Source organism: Bos mutus, chromosome 6, assembly GCF_027580195.1.
Source record: "Bos mutus isolate GX-2022 chromosome 6, NWIPB_WYAK_1.1, whole genome shotgun sequence".
NCBI classification, from domain to species: domain Eukaryota; kingdom Metazoa; phylum Chordata; class Mammalia; order Artiodactyla; family Bovidae; genus Bos; species Bos mutus.
In genome coordinates this window covers 42,984,327-42,997,694 of record NC_091622.1, presented here as the reverse complement: position 1 = coordinate 42,997,694, position 13,368 = coordinate 42,984,327, and the positions used below count along the sequence as shown (strand labels likewise).

General features: G+C 35.1%; 1 long non-coding RNA gene across 7 annotated transcripts in view; it reads right to left on the bottom strand.

The window, feature by feature from the left end:
• The window catches only part of LOC138988219 (uncharacterized), a 67,060-nt gene extending 54,004 nt beyond the window's left edge, over window positions 1–13,056 (bottom strand). For 5 of the 7 annotated variants that reach the window (XR_011464484.1, XR_011464485.1, XR_011464487.1 and 2 more), the window contains exons 1-2: window positions 12,899–13,056; window positions 11,911–12,041 (exon numbers count right to left, since the gene is read on the bottom strand). This is a non-coding gene — a long non-coding RNA (uncharacterized lncRNA). Of the gene's footprint in view, window positions 1–8,344; window positions 10,226–11,910; window positions 12,042–12,898 lie in introns of those variants that run through there. The other 2 variants (XR_011464488.1, XR_011464482.1) reach the window with 2 other exon arrangements.
• Window positions 13,057–13,368: the final 312 nt, after the last annotated feature.

Here is a 13,368-nt window from a genome sequence, read left to right as displayed (position 1 = left end):
TATCATGTGTGCATGAGTGCTAAGTTGCTTCAGTCATGTCTGACTCTTTGGAACCCTATGGACTGTCATCATCCAGGTGCCTCTGTGGATGGGATTTTCCAGGCAAGAATACTGGAGTGGGTTGCTATGCCCTCTTCCAGGGGATCTTTATGGTCCTAGGATCATATCTGTGTCTCTTATGTCTCCTGCATTGACAGACAGGTTCTTTACCACTAGGACCACCTGGTTATATCAGAGTATCCTATTTTTAAAAAATGCTCATTCATATAAATTCCAAGAAATTCATATAAAATTCATATAAAAATTCATATTCACCTTCAGGCTGAAGATGGTGCTTAGCTGCTGCTGCTGCTAAGTCGCTTCAGTCGTGTCCGACTTTGTGCGACAACCATAGATGGCAGCCCATCAGACTCCCCCATCCCTGGGATTCTCCAGGCAAGATCACTGGAGTGGGTTACCATTTCCTTCTCCAAGACGGTGCTTAGAAATTTACATTAATTAAAAAAAAAAAGCTTCCTGGATGAATCTGATGGAAAATTCATCCTGAGAATTACTCTTCTGAGTAATTTTAAGATCATTAAAATACTCAATCACCAAGGATGGAGTGAGGTGGTGGTACCTTAATATCCTGGTATAAAAATGGCACTGATCTACCTAGAGGAATAAAAGAGATGATAAACTTTTTTACCATCAGGAAAATTCCATCAGGATTGAGAGAGCGAGACCAAACAATTTTTCTGAAGAACACTATTCTTAATCTACCTTCTCTCTTGAGTGTTCTGTTGACTCTAAGATGGATCCAAAGCCCCCAGCGTCGTCAATATCCAAGTTTGGAAGAAAGCAAAGAACAGAATTAGTGAAGCCAACTGGTATTTTTCAGTGCTTCTAATGATAGATCATATTTCTGAAAACTTGAAAGATTCATAACGCATACCATACCCCTGGTGCATTCCAGATGAGCAGACTTTGTGTGCTCAGAAGTAAGCGAGAAGATGTGCTGCACTGAATTTTATTGATTTTTTCTCTTTGCTTGTATAGTTTTATGATGTTCCATTTTCTCTTTCCTGTTGGTTTGGAAACTGTGGCCTTGGTTATTTATTTTCTTCCTTCATTTTACATTTAAAATGTATATGTAACACTGCATCAATTTTCATGGCCATGGGTGAAAGGACAGGGTGAATTCTATGGACAAGAAAAGATGGTCTATTGATAGAAGAGTTAATTATTTCCCTGGTAGGAAACTTCTTCTCAAGTTCTCTTCCCTTTTCATTTTCTCATGTTTTTGGAATGCATTTATAATTTTATTTTTAATCTCATTACTTTTTGAATTTTAGCACTGAATTCTCACTTTCAGAGATTATATATTGATAGCTCTGAATTATTTCCATTTGTATTCTGCGCCAGGCTTTTTGGTTGTTGAATCAAGAAGTTCTACAACTTCTTGACATAACTCATCTAACAATAAGACTAAGCAGATGAATTTATAATAGAAATAGGCTTTTGCTTGTGGAAGTTTGATAATTGATGATGATAAATTTTGCTAACAAATTTATTTTTTCTCTGGTCTTTGCATAGTTCACATGGTGGTTTTAATTAGGATATTATACCTTTTGTATTATAAAGTAACACTCACTCAATAATCTCAAAGTTTTGGATATGCCAGCCAATTATCTATTGAAGTCGTGTTTGGGCTCATGGCTCATGGCACAAAGTGCAACCTCTAATTTGGCTAGTTCTTTTTAATATCTGCTGAATTAATATGCTAGATTAGAGAATGAAAGTATATGGGTCATTGCTGGCTCCAAGGCTAGAATCAAAGTGAGCATTACTCTTCTTGTTAAAAAATTATTTGAACGCATGAAGAAGAGGTCAAAAGAAGCTCTTCTTGTCCACTGCTAGGACTCATTATGATTTTGGTATTCCCAGATTTCAGACATTCCCATGACATTGTCACAAATTGTTTCTTACTTATAGTATAACAGGTTTATAATTATAAACCTTTTTATAGTATAAATATAGTTTATATATTATAGTATTATAATACCTATAATATTATATTAGTTTGAGTGACATAATATTGACATTTTCATGTCTCACAAATGGTTGAATACTGATAATTTTATATAATTCAATCTATTAATATTCTATCCATTCACTTTTTACCTAACATACTATCTTTAAAAGTGAAACAACAACAACAACAACAACACTGCCACCAAAGGAAAACTTGTACTACTTGTGATAAATAAAATGTAACATAACAGACAAATGCAATAAAAACAAAACAGGAAAGGTCAATGCCATTAATTTTTAGCTAGATACTTCAGCCTGCCAAATGCTCAGAGCTGGAAGTCTGCACTTTCTTTGTTAAGAGGAGGGACTGGCAGTTAGATTCAGATGACAAAAATTAAACCAAGATTTTTTTCTTGAGATAATCAGTATTGGAAAAAAATTCAAAAAGGAGTAACTCTTTCTTCTGTGATTTAATATTATTTAATTCCATTCTTTGGAAACACCTGACTTACATTTTGGAAAATACCACATTAGATCATTTGTTTTGCCCAGTTTTCTCTTTCATTTTCAGAGGGAACTTCTAAGCATGCAATAAATGACACTGTTATTCATGTGCCAACATCTAGTGCTAAATTAATTTCATAAATTATGTCAAATGAAGTAGATTATATCTTGCAAGAGTCTACAACTCTCTAATGTCATTTATCATGGCATATAGTTTAATTGAATACAATTTTATTTATATTCTGTTTCTCTCTTCCAGCCTCTGTGAATTCTGGATCTTCTTTCCTCCCTGAGTCAGTCCTAAGATGTGAATAATTAGGTAGTAGTAGACAACTGAGTTAATGAGCATAACAAAAGACGTGGAAAGGTAATATTTACAAAGGATAATTTAATCTAATCCATTATCATTTCTATAGTACTCAGGTTCAAACTACAAAACTGGTATGCAACACTTTGAGATAAACACACTCATCGCTCACTTAACTCTTCATTTAATTTACCGACTTCAGGAAACTGGATATTTTGATTCCTGGAGATATGTATCAATGTATTTGTGAGGAAGGGAAGCCACAGGATTAAATGGTAGCATCTTTCTAGTCATTAATGTTACTATATAAAGAGCATATGTATATATATATGTATATGTGTGTGTGTATATATATATATATATAAACATGTACATATACCTACATATGGGCTTCCCTGGTGGCTCAGTGGTAAGAATCTGCCTGCAATACAGGAGATTTGGGGTTGACACTTGGGTCAGAAAGAACTCCTGGAGTAGGAAATGGCAACCAACTCTAGTATTCTTGCCTGGAGAATCCCATGGGCAGAGGAGCGTGGCAGGCTATAGTCCATAGGGTTGCAGAGTTACACAAACACACAAACGTAGGTATGCATAGATATTATTTGCAAATAGTAAAAATATTTTATGAATTTGAAGGTAAAATGAGACTCCACACAAAAGTTTTAAGCATTCTCTTTCCAAAAATGAGGGAATATTGTTCTGAACCAACTCTCCTATTGATAAACAATAAAACTGTGTGAATTATTTATGTAAAAAATCACTTTGAAATTACTAGCAAGCTTGTTGCAGGAAGGTGGACCCCTTCCAGGGCCCAAAACTGGGCTCTGGTCTAACACCCAGAAATGAATTATCCGAGGAGACACATGTGCTGACAAAGCAAGAGATTTGGGTGGAGAGATTTGCTCTCTGGGTGGAGAGCAGTAGGGTGAGGGAACCCAGGAAAACTGCTCTGCCACATGGCTCGCAGTCTCGGGTTTTATGGTGATGGGATTAGTTTCTGGGTGGTCTTTGGCCAATCATTCTAATTCAGAGTCTTTCCTGGTGGCGCACGCATTGCTCAGCCAAGATGGATGCTAGAGAGAGGGATTCTGGAAAGTGGACGGACACGGGGTGTCTCCTTTCGACCTTTCCCGAACTCTTCCAGTTGGTGGTGGCTTATGAGTTCCGTGTTCCTTATCAGGATCTCCTGTCATAAAACAACTCATGCAAATGGTTACTATGGTGCCTGGCCAGGGTGGGCGGTTTCAATCAGTGTGCTTCCCCTGACAAGCTTATCAAGGCAGTGAGAATTTTCAGGATCAAAAATTTTAAAATAAGCAAAGCTCAGAAAGGTGAATAAAGATTTGGGAGCATTTTCCTCCTTGATTTATCACCAATTCTGAAAGCCATATGATGGTCAAAGGCCGAGAAGACTGGCTAAATCCTAGAAATAGAGTAATCATCAAAACTAAAGCCAGATTTCTAATCACTTCAATTACTAATTGAGTTAAGGTGATTTACACCTAATATAGAGGCTGTGCTCAGATACTTAGTTGTGTCCAACTCTTTTGGACCCCATGGACTGTAGTCCAGGCTCCTCTGTTCATGGGATTTCCCAGGCAAGAATGCTGGAGTGGGGTAACATTTCCTCCTTCAGGGGATCTTCACAACCCAGGAATCAAACCTGTGTCTCTTGGGTTCTTTACCACTAGCGACTCCTGGGAAACCCAATATACTGCTAGGAAGAAGAAAATGTAAATCCTATTAGGAAAAATATAATTTAATCCAAAAATCATTTTTACTATAATTTTTATGCAATAGTGATAACTAAATATAATATGAGAGAGTAATGAGTGATAGTGGCTCAGTCATGTCCAACTCTTTGCAACCCCATGGACTGCAGCCTGCCAGGCTCCTCTGTCCATGGATTTTTCCAGACAAGAATACCGAGTGGGTTGCCATTTCCTTCTCCAACAAAATATAATATATTATATTGAAAAACAATAATTCACTGAAAACTGAAAAGAATAAAATGAGAAATGGAAGTAGATCCATGTGAGATGCACAAATCGAAATTATTAGCAGAGACAAATATATCTATAATTTCTAAGTTCAAGTAAATATATAACAAGATAGAGATCTACTTTAGGAAAATAAAGATATAATTGAAAACAAAATAAAAATTATAGGACTGAAAATAAAATAATTAAAATGTGAACTTAGTAGATGTTTTGAGAAATGACAGCTGATGAAAAAATTAATAAACTGGAAGGCCTGTTGCAAGAAAATATACAAATTGAACTGGGAAGAGATAAATGGATGAAAGATAGAGAAAATATGGAGAGGAAAGTGAAAAACCTAACATACATGTAATTGGAATATCAAAAGGAAATGAGAAAGAGATTAAAGTAGAAGCATGTTTGATGACAAAGGGCCAAGAATCTTACAAAAGATATTACATATAAATGGTAGAAGAATTACAACCCTCAAAGAGGATGAATATGAAAAAACAAAAACCACACATTCACACACTCATACACACAAGCAAAACACTCAGGCATATTACAGTAAAATTGTTGAAAACCAAACAAAAAATCTTAAAAGAAGCCATAGGAAAGAGAAAATAGCTGCGGATCTAAAATTCAATAGTCAGTGTTTGATATATATTTTCAGACAAACAAGCCAAAGAATTGGCTGCCTTCATCATCCAGGAAAGAAAATACTGAAAGTCAATCGGGAAGAAAATTATCCCAGGATAAACAAAAACAAATAAAATGAGTATAAGTATTTCTAGATACAAATGGACTTTGAATATTTAAGGCAATAAAGTAAATATTGTTGGATTTTATACATAGAATGACAGTTTCTGCCTATAGATCAAGAAGGGGAGAAATGGAGTTAAAATATTTTAAAGCATTTACATTATTCTGGAAGTGGTAAAAGTACTAATTTATATTAGACTGTATTAACATAAGGATTTGTACTATAATTTCAATAAAATAACACTAAATAATAGAAAATTATAAAGATATATGTATACATGTATATTTTTATATCTGTATATATATATAGTGTCTATATATAAATGTTTAAATACATATATAATATAAAATTATTTTATATAATATACAATGAAATTTATGCATTTAGAAAATATAATCTTTCATTCATAAATATCATTTTTTATATATACTTCATACATTTATATATATAAATACTAAAATGGCAGATTTAAACCAAATATACCTATATTACATAAAATATAAATATACCAATACTGCTGTGAAACGTAAGGATTTTCAGATTGAATAATAAAACAAAATGTAATCATATAATGATTTAAAGAGACATGCCTAAATTCAGCTGTTCTGAGTAGTTGAAAGTAAAAGAAGGAAAACATAGACACATTCATATGTAAAGTATACAACCACAACAGTGCTTGTCTTTATAAAGACTAATTTTGATGTGTCAATTATGACAGTAAAGGGAGAAATGATGCAATTTGAAATAAAAGGCAAAAAAAAGTGAATTAACTACAAAATTAAACATCTTTTTTGAAAACATATTTGAAGTCAATATCAAAAATACGCTTACATTTTCAAAATTTCCTTTATTAATTAATTATTTGTATTATACATTATAAAAATATATAGCCATTCTTAAAAATTAAATACCCCTTCAGCAAAGGTCTATAATGAGAAAAGACTAATGCTTCGGCTGGCCTCAAGGTACCAGAGAATGCTGAAACGGCAGAAAGATGGACTTCCATTTGTTTTAGAGAATAGAGCAAGTCACACTGCTTAAAATTGTTTGCCTGTAGTTTGCATCTTCGCTGAAGAATTGAAATTAAAAAATTAGTGGGACTGTGAGTCTTAGCTATAAGCACCATGTTTGGAGCAGAAGCAAACAGTCTAACAGCCAAAACCTTGATCAAGCTCCTCGCTGTCTCCGTAACTGGGCAGCACCATGGGACAGAGTTTCAAAGACTTGGACACGACACCATTTGTTTGACTGGAGCTACAGGAATATGAGTAAATGAACCTATGGACCTGGTGTAAAGGGAAGGCTAAGTAGAGACAGAGGGGTAGTTATAAGGGTGTCATATTTGATAAGGTTGGAAATTCAAAAGTTTTTAAAGGATTTTGTTTGAAACTAGAAAAAAAAAATCAGGAATTAAAATCCCTTCTAAAAATGAAAATAAAAAGCACTCTCAAAATACCTTAAATATAAGTAATGTAAGAGCCTCAAGGAAATAAAACAAAAATACGTCTAAAGAAAAAATAACATATTAGAGCACAAGTGAACTGTGAATAGGTATACATAAAATTATAGAAATGGAAATATGTTCATTGAAAATTTAAAATCTCAATATTCTACATCAATTCTAGTATGATACTGTTCAAGAGAAATTTAAAGAAATAAAATGTGATTGAAATGAATTATTGAAGAATTTGTCCAAAGTCTAAATCAGAAGTACAAAGAAATAAAAATGTGAATAAGTAATTTAAGATACAGTAGACATAATAATGAAATTGACTTGTAATAGAAATGTTACTACCCCAATCTCTAAGTTCAAATATGATCATAGGCTCTTTTTACCTAAAAAATTAAGTAAAAAAAAAATCATCTTTTTAAATAAAATATTTCAGAGACTAGGGAAGAAGGAAAACATTTTATGAACTGGTGTAACTCATAATATCAAAATCAGGCAAGAACAGCTAATGGAAATATGTACAGAGACCAGTCATACTTATAGCTTCAATAATCTGCTTACACGGGTAATAAATAACATCCAGAAGTGTACACAACCCATTGAACACAGTTACATAGAAGTAAACATCCTTTACCTCATGAAGAGTATTCCTAAAAAAACATAACAATGTCATACTTACTGGCTATTTAAGTTAGGAATATGACAAAAACTCTTTGATCATTATTATTCAATATTGTACTAAGTTCCTAGGCAATGCAATTAAGAAAAAATAGTATAATTGTTGGAATGAAATGACATATATAATACACAAGATATGATTGCAAATATATAAAATCTAAAATTTCAAAATATCAATTGTTTTTAATCATTTTAATTTTTCCCTTGTTTTTTTTTTTTAGGTACTTAATTATATGATCAGCAAATTGTAATAGTTTCAGTTTTTATAGATTTTCATTATAAAAATGATTTCATTTTGTAATTTCTATACTTCTAATTTATTTTTGTTCTTTAATAGAGTTGGCTAAAATCTCGAGAATAATGCTATGTAATAGCAGCATAAGATGATACTTGTGTCTTCTGACATCAATGTAAGTGCTTCTAGCACTTACAGCGATGCTGTTCTTCAGGTTGAAGGTGATAAGTTTGTATTATGTTAAAGAAACTTCATTACCAAATCCAACAGACTTTCTTTAGTCTTCCAACATTTCCCACAATGTTGTATATGTTTTGCCACCGACTCTTTTGTGTTTATTGGGAATTCAAGGCCCAGTGAATCATAGCCCACTTCCTCACCTTGATTTTAAAAATGAAAAACCAGAAAGAAATGCCAGGTTGATATCAAGATAGTACTTTAATTATTGATAACGACTAAGTGTGAGAGCTGAACAGTTCTGTTCACTGAGCTCCAGATATCAAAGACTCGGTCATGAAACCACAGTCCATCATGAATAAGGACAGGCCACCCAAGTACACAGATAAGATGCACGCCTGGAATACCAAAGAGGAGCTTGTGCAGGAACACTTACTAGAAGAGAAACAGAAGAGCTAAGCCTAAACATTTCTGTTTTAACTTCCTAAATATACAAATCTAGGGAGGGATTTCTCCTCTCAGGAAATATGAGCAATGCTAAAAGTAGTCCACAGATATAGGTAAAACCTTCTGTATTCCTTTCCGCTTGCTAATATAATATGCCAAAGCACCACAGACTTAGTAGCTTGAACAACAGACATTTATCTTACATATCTGGAGGTAACAGGTCTAAAATGAATGCCATGGGACTAAAATCAAGGTGTCAGCAGGGCTATATTCCTTCTGGAAGCTCTCTTTTTTCTTCTTGTTACTCTTCTAAGTAGCTAATTGCATCCCTTAACTCGTAGCCCCCAGCCAACAACTTCCTCACCCAGGCCTCTGCTTCTCCATCACATCTATTTTCTGACTCTGACACTGACCTTTCTACACCCCTTTTTGAGCCAAGGGCTCTTGTGGTTATGTCGGGCTCACCTGAATAATTCAGAGTGGTCTTTCCCTCTCAGATCCTAAACGGAATCACATCTGAAAAGTCCTTTTTTGCCTTGTGATGTAACATACTTAGGTTCTGAAGATTAGTTTATAGATACCTTTGGGAGAAAGGGGACATTAATCTGCTCACCACATCTCCTTGGTAAGAAGGACAGGATAGGCTCTTCTCTAAAATTCCCCATCTTTTTGTTTTCTTTACCCACCGAGTTTAACTCTTTAGCTTTCTGTCAATTAAAGATGTGACTGACTTGCGGCTGCATAGGAGCAATTTGGCCTCTATCAGCATTACTCAGCTCTTGCACCCATAAAGTTGCTACTTCAATGGCAACTGGAACTCTTTCATGTTTTGTCCTTGGGCCAACTGTGTGCAGTTGAGATTGTCCACATAAATGTATGAAACTGGTCAGAATTATATGTTATATAATCAAATTTTGAGACTTCCCAGGTAGCTTAGTGGTAAAGAATCTACTTGCCAATGCAGGAGATGCAAGAGACTCAGGTTCAATCCCTGGGTTGGAAAGATCCCCTGGCGTAGGAAATGGCAACCCACTCCAGTATTCTTGCCTGAAAATTCCATGGACAGAGGAGCCAGATGGGCTATAGTCCATAGGGTTGCAAAGAGTCAGACATGGTTGAGCTACTGAGCACACACACACCTATACACATAATTAACTTTAAGATCAATCTTTTTCTTTTTTTAAAATTCAGTCTTTAACCAGAGCTGAAAATTCACTTCTTGTTCTGTTTCTCTATTTTGGCCAGTCACATCATTCAATGCAGTATATCATAAATTCATCAATGAATTAAATAACTCCAGTAAGATATTCCAAGAGTAAAATGTGTAATAGAATTATAGCATGAACAGAATTATCTCAATTTGAATTTAAGCCCCACTTCATTACAATAAAAATTTTGGAAAGAAATAAAGCTACAAATAAAGCAGCACTTTGTAAGTTAAAAGTTAAAGAAAAAATCTAATTCTTTTTCTTTGTGCATTTAAAGTTCAAAGAATTTTGTTTTCCACAGTTTCATATTCTGCATGGTTTTCAGTCAGAGATATTTTCAACCTGGTGGCATGGAGGTTTCAGAAGCAGCTGTAACCTGGACTGTCTTTCAAAAAGATCTGTGTAGTTTCTTCAGAGTCTCAGAAGATGTGTTAACTTATTTCCAAGGCTCTGATGTTTCTAACCTTTAAAGATTACAGAGAATTAATGGGACACATGAGTTTTCACAGCACTGGCCCCACAACCATCACATTGGGGAATGAGGCAGTCCTCTTCCTCAAGGGTAGTTATCCCAGGCAAAATCACATTCCAAGAACCTAGATCTGTATTGTCAGAGACTAGCAGAGACTTGGTAGCATTGGGGTAAGAGAGAGAGAGAAAGAAAATTGGATATCAGCATGTTGGCATCTCTGAATGCTGGTTAGTTCTTTTTCTAGAATGCACAGTCCTTAAACTCTGGAGAAAATTCTGAGCAAAAAATTGCTGTTAACGCTGCCAGTTTATCTATGATGGGGTAGACATCTATGTGTACATAGTGCGTTTTCTCCCATTGAGGGTCATTTTCCTGTCTTGTTTTTCTTTCAAAATTCAGCAACTTGCAAATGTTGATGGCCTCAGTCTCCAGGAGTTATCTAAGATGTCTTTTGTCTTCATCTAAGCTATGCAAAATCTCTATTTTTATTTCACATTTTAATTGTCCTGCACGGATCTTTCTAGTGATGTTCTGATCACACTCTCTATAAGCAGGCATTTTCCATCCCGTTTTCATCAGTTCTTATTAGGGAATTATTTAGGGGTAAAACACCTGCCTTTTAGGAGAGGTTTCCCCTTATCAAGTAATTAACCAGTTCAGAACCAGTATAAGAGGCTTTGGAGGGATGAGATCCTGGAGACTATAGACAAGCACAGATCCCTCTTTGATCCTTTCTCTTTGCTGACTACAGCAAGCATTGTCCAAGGGTTTCTCCTTTATCATTTTCACTTTTTGCTACCAATGTAACTCGACTGCATTAACCACTAACTTTACAGACATATCTTTTTTTCTGACTTATCCATTTTGCTCAGACCACCCATTTGTGCTCCAATCATGTAATTTCAATTAGAATGAGCATACACCCTTTGGTTTCATCACCTTAAATCAGCATGTTGGGAATGAAATTAATCATTGTTCTGTCTCCTACCAACAAGCTAGTGCCCAAAATAGTGCCCAGATTTTTTCCTCAGCTTCAAATGTTGACGCTATACTTTTGTCACCCAATATTGAAATTTCAGCATTGTTTCTGATGTTCTTGACCTAAGTAAAGCCTACTAATCCTTTTAGGTCTGCTTCAGCTTATATAGAAGGGCTTCCCTTGTGGCTCAGCTGGTAAAGAATCCACCTGCAATGTGGAGAATCTGGGTTCAATCCCTTGGTTTGGAAGATACCCTGGAGAAGGGAAAGGCTACCCACTCCAGTATTCTGGTCTAGAGAATTCCATGGACTGTATGATCCATGGGGTCACAAAGAGTCAGACACGACTGAGTGACTTTCACTTCACTCAGCTTTACATATTAGTATCTTCCATGAAGCCTTTCTCACAATTAGTGTGTATATGTACATATACATACACATTAAGTTGTTAAACATATAAAGTTACATTATTCATGTCTACTTATCTATCTATATCTACCTTTAAAGGAGATTGTGAGAAAGCAGAGGAGAGAGGGTAATGTTGAGTGAACTCTCTCAGCTTGTTTTTCCCTTCCATCTCATAATTTATCCATGTTCTCGTCAACTATTCTATCTTTTTCTCCTTTATAGGTAAGTTGTCCTTCATTCTTTGCCAAAGCTAACAGTCACACCTATGTTCATATATCTGTATCCTCTTACCTTCTTTAGGTCTTTTGTCCATTGGGGACCTCTTCTATTTGACAAATTGCATTTTTAAAATTAAATCTGAGATGATGTTTTAGTCTCACACTTGTTTCTCCAGGGTAATGATATCACCATTGACCAAATTCCTGAAACCACAAGCCAAGAAGTTATCCTTGATGACTGTCAGTTTTTCTGCTCATCCAAATAATTGTGAGACTCTACCATCTCAATAATTCCCCAGTATATTTCTCTTTACTGTCACGACACTAGTTCATCTCTTCTTACTCATATGGATTATTTCAAGTTACCCAGCTGGTAGTTTTGACCTCAGACACTCCTCTGGACTTCAATTAATTCTTCACACTACTGACAGATTTGTTATTCCAAAATAAAACTATGATCATGTTGCATCACTTCCTGGCTTAAAATATTTCAGTGGCTTCCTAGCCCACTGGTTAAAGTCCAAATTCCTTTGGGTGACATGCAAAGACCTTGAAGATCTAATGCTATCCTCATCTCCTGCCACTTCCTTTCATATACCAACCAAATAAACTATTTTTCAATGTATCGTATTTCCCCTCCTCCACTTTTATGCATATTTCTCTCTCTGCAAAGAAATGCCACTTCTATCTGAATCGCCTTTTCTCCCTTCTCAGCCAAGTACTTCTAAATCAAAAAACAGTTTTACTCTTTTTGGCATCCTAATAAACATTAGGCATTTCCTTCTCTAGGTTCCTATTTTTTAAAGAGCTTATACTTCTTACATTGAAACAATTATTGCATTATTTTGATAATTGCTCCTCATTCCTTTGGCTTTAGTTTTTGGGCTTCTCACATTTAGAATAAAATTCAAATGGTTTTTAATGGTCTATAAGGCTGTGATCTTGCCTTGGGCTACCTTCCTGACCTCATTTTCTTCCATCTTCTCCCCAGCTGACTCTGCTCCAGCAACATTGACCTTCTTCCTATTTTCATGCACATTCCCACATTCATTATTTCATACTTGCTGTTTCTTATGCCTCTTGTTCTCTTCTCCAGATATTTGTATGACTGGTGCCTTTCTTGCATGTAGGTTTCTGCTCAAGCTTCACTTCCTTCTGAAAGTTGTTTTTCCTGAGTGTAAAGTTTAGGATGACATGGGCTTCATATTGCCTGGGCATCTTGAATTACATTCACGTAATAGTACATTCCCAGCCTGGCTTCTAAATTATAACCCTTTGACTGCTCATAAGGGTACATGTGCAACTTGTTGATCATGTTGTAAGCATTCTGGCACTGGCTAAGCATGGCTGATATTGGAGTTTTCTTTTGAAAATAACACTGAAGCCAAGTTTTCATTTGAAGGTCATGATTAACGATGGATTAACTTAAACTCAAAAAAACCTTTTGGAATAGTTGACTACTGTTAATAAGGATGGCATGTAATGTAGTGGAATGTTTATCTGGGTTTACTGTGTAAACAAACAAGTCTCA